Genomic DNA, 12,175 nt, shown 5'->3' on the forward strand with positions numbered 1-12,175 from the left:
CAGGATGATATTTTCCAGTTCCAACCATTTGCCTACGAATTTCATAAACTCGTTGTTTTTGATAGCTGAGTAATATTCCATTGTGTAGATGTACCACATTTTCTGTATCCATTCCTCTGTTGAAGGGCATCTGGGTTCTTTCCAGTTTCTGGCTATTATAAATAAGGCTGCGATGAACATAGTGGAGCACGTGTCTTTTTTATATGTTGGGGCATCTTTTGGGTATATGCCCAAGAGAGGTATAGCTGGATCCTCAGGCAGTTCAATGTCCAATTTTCTGAGGATCCTCCAGACTGATTTCCAGAATGGTTGTAGCAGTCTGCAATCCCACCAACAATGGAGGAGTGTTCCTCTTTCTCCACATCCTCGCCAGCATCTGCTGTCACCTGAATTTTTGATCTTAGCCATTCTCACTGGTGTGAGGTGAAATCTCAGGGTTGTTTTGATTTGCATTTCCCTTATGACTAAAGATGTTGAACATTTTTTTTCTTTTAAAATATTAAATGGCTTTTATTTTTTCCATTTTTATTAAATTGGATATTTATATTTTAAATGTTATTCCCTTTCCCAGTTTCCCATCCATCAGCCCCCTCACCCCTCCCTCTCCCCTTCTATATGGGTATTCACCTCCCCATCCACCCCCATTACTGTCCCACCCCCAACAATCTGGGGGTCAAACCTTGGCAGGACCAAGGGCTTCCCCTTCCACTGGTGCCCCAACAAGGCTATTCTCTGCTACATATGCAGTTGGAGCCCTGAGTCAGTCCATGTATAGCCTTTCAGTAGTGGTTTAGTCCCTGGAAGCTCTGGTTGCTTGGCACTGTTGTTCTTTTTTTTGAAGGATTTATGATCTGTGTCTTTTCTTTTCTTTTTTTTTTATTAACTTGAGTATTTCTTATATACATTTCGAGTGTTATTCCCTTTCCCGGTTTCCGGGCAAACATCCCCCTCCCCCCTCCCCTTCCTTATGGGTGTTCCCCTCCCAACCCTCCCCCCATTGCCGCCCTCCCCCCATAGACTAGTTCACTGGGGGTTCAGTCTTAACAGGACCCAGGGCTTCCCCTTCCACTGGTGCTCTTACTAGGATATTCATTGCTACCTATGGGGTCAGAGTCCAGGGTCAGTCCATGTATAGACTTTACGTAGTGGCTTAGTCCCTGGAAGCTCTGGTTGCTTGGCATTGTTGTACTTTTGGGGTCTCGAGCCCCTTCAAGCTCTTCCAGTTCTTTCTCTGATTCCTTAAATAGGGGACCTATTCTCAGTTCAGTGGTTTGCTGCTGGAATTCGCCTCTGTATTTGCTGTATTCTGGCAGTGTCTCTCAGGAGAGATCTACATCCGGCTCCTGTCGGTCTGCACTTCTTTGCTTCATCCATCTTGTCTAATTGGGTGGCTGTATATGTATGGGCCACATGTGGGGCAGGCTCTGAATGAGTGTTCCTTCAGTCTCTGTTTTAATCTTTGCCTCTCCCTTCCCTGCCAAGGGTATTCTTTTTCCTCATTTAAAGAAGGAGTGAAGCATTCACATTTTGATCATCCGTCTTGAGTTTCGTTTGTTCTAGGGATCTAGGGTAATTCAAGCATTTGGGCTAATAGCCACTTATCAATGAGTGCATACCATGTATGTCTTTCTGTGATTGGGTTAGCTCACTCAGGATGATATTTTCCAGTTCCAACCATTTGCCTACGAATTTCATAAAGTCATTGTTTTTGATAGCTGAGTAATATTCCATTGTGTAGATGTACCACATTTTCTGTATCCATTCCTCTGTTGAAGGGCATCTGGGTTCTTTCCAGTTTCTGGCTATTATAAATAAGGCTGCGATGAACATAGTGGAGCACGTGTCTCTTTTATATGTTGAGGCGTCTTTTGGGTATATGCCCAAGAGAGGTATAGCTGGATCCTCAGGTAGTTCAATGTCCAATATTCTAAGGAACCTCCAGACTGATTTCCAGAATGGTTTTAATAGTCTGCAATCCCACCAACAATGGAGGAGTGTTCCTCTTTCTCCACATCCTCGCCAGCATCTGCTGTCACCTGAGTTTTTGATCTTAGCCATTCTCACTGGTGTGAGGTGAAATTTCAGGGTTGTTTTGATTTGCATTTCCCTTATGACTAAAGATGTTGAACATTTCTTTAGGAGTTTCTCAGCCATTCGGCATTCCTCAGCTGTGAATTCTTTGTTTAGCTCTGAACCCCATTTTTTAATAGGGTTATTTGTTTCCCTGCGGTCTAACTTCTTGAGTTCTTTGTATATTTTGGATATAAGGCCTCTATCTGTTGTAGGATTGGTAAAGATCTTTTCCCAATCTGTTGGTTGCCGTTTTGTCCTAACCACAGTGTCCTTTGCCTTACAGAAGCTTTGCAGTTTTATGAGATCCCATTTGTCGATTCTTGATCTTAGAGCGTAAGCCATTGGTGTTTTGTTCAGGAAATTTTTTCCAGTGCCCATGTGTTCCAGATGCTTCCCTAGTTTTTCTTCTATTAGTTTGAGTGTGTCTGGTTTGATGTGGAGGTCCTTGATCCACTTGGACTTAAGCTTTGTACAGGATGATAAGCATGGATCGATCTGCATTCTTCTACATGTTGCCCTCCAGTTGAACCAGCACCATTTGCTGAAAATGCTATCTTTTTTCCATTGGATGGTTTTGGCTCCTTTGTCAAAAATCAAGTGACCATAGGTGTGTGGGTTCATTTCTGGGTCTTCAATTCTATTCCATTGGTCTATCTGTCTGTCTCTGTACCAATACCATGCAGTTTTTATCACTATTGCTCTGTAATACTGCTTGAGTTCAGGGATAGTGATTCCCCCTGAAGTCCTTTTATTGTTGAGGATAGCTTTAGCTATCCTGGGTTTTTTGTTATTCCAGATGAATTTGCAAATTGTTCTGTCTAACTCTTTGAAGAATTGGATTGGTATTTTGATGGGGATTGCATTGAATCTGTAGATCGCTTTTGGTAAAATGGCCATTTTTACTATATTAATCCTGCCAATCCATGAGCATGGGAGATCTTTCCATCTTCTGAGGTCTTCTTCAATTTCTTTCCTCAGTGTCTTGAAGTTCTTATTGTACAGATCTTTTACTTGCTTGGTTAAAGTCACACCGAGGTACTTTATATTATTTGGGTCTATTATGAAGGGTGTCGTTTCCCTAATTTCTTTCTCGGCTTGTTTCTCTTTTGTATAGAGGAAGGCAACTGATTTATTTGAGTTAATTTTATACCCAGCCACTTTGCTGAAGTTGTTTATCAGCTTTAGTAGTTCTCTGGTGGAACTTTTGGGATCACTTAAATATACTATCATGTCATCTGCAAATAGTGATATTTTGACTTCTTCTTTTCCGATCTGTATCCCCTTGATCTCCTTTTGTTGTCTGATTGCTCTGGCTAGAACTTCCAGAACTATATTGAATAAGTAGGGAGAGAGTGGGCAGCCTTGTCTAGTCCCTGATTTTAGTGGGATTGCTTCAAGTTTCTCTCCATTTAGTTTAATGTTAGCAACTGGTTTGCTGTATATGGCTTTTACTATGTTTAGGTATGGGCCTTGAATTCCTATTCTTTCCAGGACTTTTATCATGAAGGGGTGTTGAATTTTGTCAAATGCTTTCTCAGCATCTAATGAAATGATCATGTGGTTCTGTTCTTTCAGTTTGTTTATATAATGGATCACGTTGATGGTTTTCCGTATATTAAACCATCCCTGCATGCCTGGAATGAAGCCTACTTGATCATGGTGGATGATTGTTTTGATGTGCTCTTGAATTCGGTTTGCCAGAATTTTATTGAGTATTTTGTGTCGATATTCATAAGGGAAATTGGTCTGAAGTTCTCTTTCTTTGTTGTGTCTTTGTGTGGTTTAGGTATAAGAGTAATTGTGGCTTCATAGAAGGAATTCGGTAGGGCTCCATCTGTTTCAATTTTGTGGAATAGTTTGGATAATATTGGTATGAGGTCTTCTATGAAGGTTTGATAGAATTCTGCACTAAACCCGTCTGGACCTGGGCTCTTTTTGGTTGGGAGACCTTTAATGACTGCTTCTATTTCCTTAGGAGTTATGGGGTTGTTTAACTGGTTTATCTGTTCCTGATTTAACTTCGATACCTGGTATCTGTCTAGGAAATTGTCCATTTCCTGAAGATTTTCAAATTTCGTTGAATATAGGTTTTTATAGTAAGATCTGATGATTTTTTGAATTTCCTCTGAATCTGTAGTTATGTCTCCCTTTTCATTTCTGATTTTGTTAATTTGGACACACTCTCTGTGTCCTCTAGTTAGTCTGGCTAAGGGTTTATCTATCTTGTGGATTTTCTCAAAGAACCAACTTTTGGTTCTGTTGATTCTTTCTATGGTCCTTTTTGTTTCTACTTGGTTGATTTCAGCTCTGAGTTTGATTATTTCCTGCCTTCTACTCCTCCTGGGTGTATTTGCTTCTTTTTGTTCTAGAGCTTTTAGGTGTGCTGTCAAGCTGCTGACATATGCTCTTTCCTGTTTCTTTCTGCAGGCACTCAGCGCTATGAGTTTTCCTCTTAGCACAGCTTTCATTGTGTCCCATAAGTTTGAGTATGTTGTATCTTCATTTTCATTAAATTCTAAAAAGGTTTTAATTTCTTTCTTTATTTCTTCCTTGACCAGGTTATCATTGAGTAGAGCATTGTTCAATTTCCACGTATATGTGGGCATTCTTCCCTTATTGTTATTGAAGACCAGTTTTAGGCCGTGGTGGTCCGATAGCACGCATGGGATTATTTCTATCTTTCTGTACCTGTTGAGGCCCGTTTTTTGACCAATTATATGGTCAATTTTGGAGAAAGTACCATGAGGAGCTGAGAAGAAGGTATATCCTTTTGCTTTAGGATAGAATGTTCTATAAATATCCGTTAAGTCCATTTGGCTCATGACTTCTCTTAGTCTGTCGACATCACTGTTTTATTTCTGTTTCCATGATCTGTCCATTGATGAGAGTGGGGTGTTGAAATCTCCCACTATTATTGTGTGAGGTGCAATGTGTGCTTTGAGCTTTAGTAAGGTTTCTTTTACATATGTAGGTGCCCTTGTATTTGGGGCATAGATATTTAGGATTGAGAGTTCATCTTGGTGGATTTTTCCTTTGATGAATATGAAGTGTCCTTCCTTATCTTTTTTGATGACTTTTAGTTGGAAATTGATTTTATTTGATATTAGAATGGCTACTCCAGCTTGCTTCTTCTGACCATTTGCTTGGAAAGTTGTTTTCCAGCCTTTCACTCTGAGGTAGTGTCTGTCTTTGTCTCTGAGGTGTGTTTCCTGTAGGCAGCAGAATGCAGGGTCCTCGTTGTGTATCCAGTTTGTTAATCTATGTCTTTTTATTGGGGAGTTGAGGCCATTGATATTGAGAGATATTAAGGAATAGTGATTACTGCTTCCCGTTATATTCATATTTGGATGTGAGGTTATGTTTGTGTGCTTTCATTCTCTTTGTTTTGTTGCCAAGACGATTAGTTTCTTGCTTCTTCTAGGGTATAGCTTGCCTCCTTATGTTGGGCTTTACCATTTATTATCCTTTGTAGTGCTGGATTTGTGGAAAGATATTGTGTAAATTTGGTTTTGTCATGGAATATCTTGGTTTCTCCATCAATGTTAATTGAGAGTTTTGCTGGATACAGTAACCTGGGCTGGCATTTGTGTTCTCTTAGGGTCTGTATGACATCAGTCCAGGATCTTCTGGCCTTCATAGTTTCTGGCGAGAAGTCTGGTGTGATTCTGATAGGTCTCCCTTTATATGTTACTTGACCTTTTTCCCTTACTGCTTTTAATATTCTTTCTTTATTTTGTGCGTTTGGTGTTTTGACAATTATGTGACGGGAGGTGTTTCTTTTCTGGTCCAATCTATTTGGAGTTCTGTAGGCTTCTTGTATGTCTATGGGTATCTCTTTTTTTAGGTTAGGGAAGTTTTCTTCTATGATTTTGTTGAAGATATTTACTGGTCCTTTGAGCTGGGAGTCTTCACTCTCTTCTATACCTATTATCCTTAGGTTTGATCTTCTCATTGAGTCCTGGATTTCCTGTATGTTTTGGACCAGTAGCTTTTTCCGCTTTACATTATCTTTGACAGTTGAGTCAATGATTTCTATGGAATCTTCTGCTCCTGAGATTCTCTCTTCCATCTCTTGTATTCTGTTGGTGAAGCTTGTATCTACAGCTCCTTGTCTCTTCTTTTGGTTTCCTATATCCAGGGTTGTTTCCAAGTGTTCTTTCTTGATTGCTTCTATTTCCATTTTTAATTCCTTCAACTGTTTGACTGTGTTTTCCTGGAATTCTTTCAGGGATTTTTGTGTCTCCTCTCTATGGGCTTCTACTTTTTTATTTATGTTTTCCTGGAATTCTTTCAGGGATTTTTGTGTCTCCTCTCTATGGGCTTCTACTTGTTTATTTATGTTTTCCTGGAATTCTTTCAGGGATTTTTGCGATTCTTTCAGGCATTTTTGCGATTCCTCTCTGTAGGCTTCTACTTGTTCTCTAAGGGAGTTCTTCACGTCTTTCTTGAAGTCCTCCAGCATCATGATCAAAAATGATTTTGGAACTAGATCTTGCTTTTCTGGTGTGTTTGGATATTCCATGTTTGTTTTGATGGGAGAATTGGGCTCCGATGGTGCCATGTAGTCTTGGTTTGTGTTGCTTGGGTTCCTGCGCTTGCCTCTCGCCATCAGATTATCTCTAGTGTTACTTTGTTCCTCTATTTCTGACAGTGGCTAGACTGTCCTATAAGCCTGTGTGTCAGGAGTGCTGTAGACCTGTTTTCCTCTCTTTCAGTCAGTTATGGGGACAGAGTGTTCTGCTTTCGGCGTGTGGTTTTTCCTCTCTACAGGTCTTCATCTGTTCCTGTGGGCCTGTGTCTTGAGTTCACCAGGCAGCTTTCTTGCAGCAGAAAAGTTGGTCTTACCTGTGGTCCCAAGGCTCACGTTCGCTTGTGGGGTGCTACCCACGGGCTCTCTGCAGCGGCAGCAACCAGGAAGACCTGTGCCGCCCCTTCCGGGAGCTTCAGTGCACCAGGGTTCCAGATGGTCTTTGGCTTTTTCCTCTGGCGTCCGAGATGTGTGTGCAGGGAGCAGTCTCTTCTGGTTTCCCAGGCTTGTCTGCCTCTCTGAAGGTTCAGCTCTCCCTCCCACGGGATTTGGGTGCAGAGAACTGTTTATCTGGTCTGTTTCTTCTGGTTCTGGTGGTGTCTCAGGCACAGGGGTCCTGCCGCTCCTGGGCCCTCCCCCACGGGAGCCCAGAGGCCTTATACAGTTTCCTCTTGGGCCAGGGATGTGGGCAGGGGTGAGCAGTGTTGGTGGTCTCTTCCGCTCTGCAGCCTCAGGAGTGCCCACCTGACCAGGCGGTTGGGTCTCTCTCTCACAGGGTCTGGGGGCAGAGAGCTCTGGTGTAGATATTCTTATCAAAATAAGGAAGTTCTCTCTTGTTATATTCTGTGATTTTTTTTCCCCCACAATGAACGGGTATTGAATTTTTACCAAATGTGTTTCTTCATCTGTTAATATGATCACACAGGTTTTCTCAGCCTATCAATGTCCTCCATTAATTTAGTTGGTATTCGACTGTTTCTCAACCTTACATATCAGAATTATCTCATAGTATTGAGGTACATAATTGTTTTTATACATTATGAAGTTCAGGTGATAATATTTTGTGAGAGTTTTTTTTATATCTAGGTTTAAGAGAGACATTAATCTACAGTTTGTTTTCTTTTCTCACAATGTCCTTTCTGATTTTAGTATTATGTTTCTGGTAGTTCCATGGAATGAATTATGAATTATTACCTGTGCCTTTGAAAGAGAACATAAAAAATTAATACATGCTATTCTTAAACTTTTTGTGGAATTTAGCCATGAACTCATGTTGTTCCAGCGGTGCTTCCTTTCAAGGTAATACATTTTCATTGAGTTTCTTTAATTACTATAGATATATTCAAATTGTATCTTTCTTTGAGAGAATCTTGGTAGATTATATCTTTCAAGAAATTTGTCTGTGTAATGCTGTTAACATGACAGGATCTTGAATTATCTAGGAGACAAGCCTCTGGGCACACTCATGATATATTATCTTGATTAGGTTCATTGAGATGGAAAAATCGACCTACTATAAGCAGCACCATACTATGAGCTGGGTGGGACCCTGAAATAAAAGGAGGAAGATAGCTGGTCATAGCATTCATGGCTCTCTTACAGGTGCAATGTGAACAGCCACCTCAAGCTCTGTCACCATGTCTACCCCACCGTAATGGACTGTACCCTTAAATGGTAAGCCAAAATAAAATATCCATTAAGTTGCTTTTGTAAGGGCATTTCATCAAGCAAAAGGAAAAGTAACTAGGACATAACCCATACTGTCTATGTTCTCAAGTATGTGACTCTTTAATGTCTATTAGGTCCATAGTGGTACTCTTCTCATAAAAAATGGCTTATGGTTTTGTTACATTTTCTATTCAGTTCTTGATTTCATTTTCACTTAGTTCTGTGCTAATATTTATTAGCTCCTTTTCCCACTTAGTCTGGGTTTAGTTTGCCTTACCTTTTGTAGGCTTTAAATGTTAATTTTAGACTTGTTTCATTTTCTATTGTATGGATTCAGTGGTATGGATTTTCATTTAAGTGTTAGTTTTCTAAATCTCATAGATTTTGATGATATATGCTTCCATTTCCATTTAATTCAAGAAATGTTTATTACTTTGTCACTTCTTTGATATGGGTATTATTCTCAACATACTTGGGGTTTTTTATAATCCACTGTACCTTAATGACTTGTTACTTAAGAGAAAGAGTGATGCTATATTTCACAGACTGGGACCAAGCACTTGGGCTTACATGATCCTCTTGCCTAAGCCTCCTGAATAGCTAAGATTCTGGACATATAGCACAAATCCTATCCTGTGTTATTGCTACTTAGTTCTGCCACAATCTAAGACCGTGTGTTATGTGATGTCTAGTTTTATTTTAAGGCCTGTTTTATAATCCAGAGTGTTTTTTCCTGTGAGTGTTCTATACAAGCTAGAAATAAACGAAATTGTCTATTGTCCATTATACCCAGCTTTGTCAGATTTGGAATATTTAACTAATGGTGGAATGTCACTATTTGGAACGTGTCAGAGTTTGGATTTTGGAATAATGATATTCATCCTGAAAATGACATTGTGAAATTGCCACCACAATCAAACTGCATAACAAATCTATCTTCTCAAGTATTACCCATTTCTTTGTGATAGGGGTACTGAGATTTATTTTCTTAGCAAGTTTCAAATGTACAGTAGAATATTACTTAAAATAACTATTTGATTTTCAGAAGTTATTCATTTTGGGTAAGTAAAAATTTTATGCACTTTGATGAAGAAGTACTCCCCACTTGTCATTTCTTCCTGAGGCAAAACCTATTGTGCTTTGTTTTTGAAAAAGTGGGAGATCCAGCCTGCGTATAACACAGATGGATCTGGAAGATATTATCTTAAATGATTCTGCCAGATGCAGAAGGAAAATGTTTCTCGCTTGCTTTTGTCTGGAATGTTGAATGGTTAGAATGTATATACTTCGTTTTTTTAATTCACCTACCATAGACTCTTGCATTATTTCTCTATCTTGGCTATTAACAATTATGAATGCTAGAAAGAATTAAGATGTCTCTATGATGTGCTGATTTCATTGTTTTTGGGTATGTTTCTAGAAAAGGGATTTCTGAGTCATCTAATAGTTCAGTTTCAAAGTATTTTTGATGAACTTCCATATTGTTTTCCTTTAAAGTGTCCTCTTTTTCTACATCCTTGCTACTTTAAGTGATCTGCTGATTTTTTTTATACTAGCCATCCTAAAAAGTATGAGATGATATCTCATTATGGTTTGGATTTGCATTTTCATCCTTATTAGTGATACAGAGAACTTTTTTTGTGTTTCCATTGTTTATTTGTATTTCATTTGAAAGAGGATTAGTTTTATTTTTAATTAGGTGTATGTGTTTGGGGGTAGGATGGTGTTCATGACTGCAGCTATGGGCAGAGGTTAGACGAGGGTATTGAATCCTCTGGATTTAGAGTTAAAGGTATTTGTATGCTGCCTAACATGTGGGCGATGGGAACTGAACTCAGATCCTCTCCAAAAGCAGTATGCATGCCTAATCACTGATCCATCTCTCCAGCCTCTATTTCTATGTTTTCTTTGGGATTAAAAATATTCTATTCGGGAGTTGGGGATTTAGCTCAGTGGTAGAGTGCTTGCCTAGCAAGCACAAGGCCCTGGGTTCGGTCCTCAGCTCCGGAAAAAAAAATATCCTATTCGAGTTCTTTATGATATTTAAATATAACAATTGATTTTTAGATAATTTAGTAACTGTAGTTGCTTTTACTACTTGGACATTAATGCCTTATTAGATGAATGTTTTCCAAACATTTTTCTTTTTCTGTAGGTTGCTTTTCTGGTTTACTAATAAATTCTTTTTCATATTTATTTAATTAAACTTTGTGTATGTGTGCATATGTGCAGGCATACATGTAGAGGTCAGGAGACAGCATATCTGATTCAGTGTCCTTCCTCTAACATGTGGATTCCAGGAATGGAGCCTCCATCAGGCCTAGCAGTGAGTGCCTTTATGCACTGAGCCATCTCCACAGCCCCATTACCTTTCTTACTCAGAACATTTTTAGTTTGGTGGAATTCCACTTACTTATTTTCCTATTATTTGATGTTCTATACAAAACATGAGTGTAAAGCCTTTTCTAGGAATTGCATCGTTTCACTGTGGTACAGCTTGTGCTGCACTTGAGTTGATTCTTGTAAATAGCTTGAATGAGTTTCCTGATTTATATGTGAAGACTTTCAATTTTCTCAATATGATCTCTGGAGAAGTCTCTCCTTGTCACATTATATACTTTTTGACATCCTTTTGGAAGATTAGTTATTGTATATGTATAAGTTTTCTTTGACTTCTTTTTTGTTCCATTGGCCACCATGGGTGTTTAGATTCCTATAGTTTTTCAATATAATTTGAAACTAGAAAGTATGAAGTCATAATTTTTTCCTGCTTTTTCATAGTTGTTTTTGTTATTTTGAGTCTTATGCCTCTATCTGAACTTTGGTTTAGCATTTTTCTTTGGCGTGGGTAATTCCTTTGTTTTAAATTTTTGATTTTGAAAATTTCATGCATGTATGCAGTGAAGTATGATCCCATCTATACTCCACTCCCCTCCACAATATGTCTCTTTCCAATTCCATGTCTTTAATTTTTTTAAAACAAAGCATTTCATTGGGGGCTTGTTAGTCCATGTCCATCATGGCTTGAAGCACAGCAGCGGGCAGGCAAACATGGCACTGGAGCAGGGTTTTTAAATTATTATTATTCATTTTTTTGTTTCATAGAATTTCCCACATGTTTATTATATCCACATAATTTCTACCCCTTCCACTTCCCTTCCTTGCCCCTCCACTTCCTCTGGAATTCATGATCTCTATAATTATTATTGTTATGGTAAATGGAAAGGACTGAATCCCATAAGTTGTCCTCTGAATGCATGTGTACTATAGCACACACACACACACACACACACACACACACACACACACACACACTACTGAGTCTATGAGTCTATTTAGTGTTGTTCAATATGTGTATATGTTTAAGGGTGACAACTTGGGATTGCATAACCTTTCAGGGAAGTCTTCCATAGGGAAGACTAATTTTTTTCCCTCTCTTAACAGCTATTAAATGACTGTGGCTGTTCATCTAGGGGTGGGGTTCTTTTTTTTTTCTTTTTTTTTCGGAGCTGGGGACCAAACCCAGGGCCTTGCGCTTGCTAGGCAAGCGCTTAGGGGTGGGGTTCTTGACATTCCCTACAACTGTTTTGGAATGTCAACTTGTATTTTCATTATGCATATATTTTACTTAGGTAATCACACTGTTGACATTCCATGGGTAGAGTTTCCCTGTTACACATAAAAGACACTATTTTGCAGCAGATACGCCAGTCCTCTGGTTCTTGCATTCTTTCTGCCCCTTCTTCTATGACATTCCCTGAACCTTAAGTATAAGAGTTGTCTTGTAGATATTGCCAGGTGTTGTTGAACACCCCATGAACTGTTGTTTTCTGCATTTGACCAGTTGTGGGTTTCTGTAATGGCCTCTGTCTGTGGTAAAAAGAAGCTTCTTTGATGAGAGGTAAG

At 39.1% G+C, this 12,175-nt stretch overlaps 1 long non-coding RNA gene across 4 annotated transcripts in view; it reads left to right on the forward strand.

Annotated features, from left to right (window-relative positions):
• LOC102555916 (uncharacterized) overlaps positions 1-12,175 on the forward strand; it is a 101,580-nt gene that overhangs the window by 18,412 nt on the left and 70,993 nt on the right. For 3 of the 4 annotated variants that reach the window (XR_010061264.1, XR_362496.4, XR_005498080.2), the window contains exons 2-3: positions 7,862-7,900; positions 8,204-8,275. This is a non-coding gene — a long non-coding RNA (uncharacterized LOC102555916). Of the gene's footprint in view, positions 1-7,861; positions 7,901-8,203; positions 8,276-12,113; positions 12,171-12,175 lie in introns of all 4 variants that reach the window. The other variant, XR_010061263.1, reaches the window with a different exon arrangement.

This window comes from Rattus norvegicus, chromosome X (genome assembly GCF_036323735.1).
Source record: "Rattus norvegicus strain BN/NHsdMcwi chromosome X, GRCr8, whole genome shotgun sequence".
Taxonomy (NCBI): domain Eukaryota; kingdom Metazoa; phylum Chordata; class Mammalia; order Rodentia; family Muridae; genus Rattus; species Rattus norvegicus.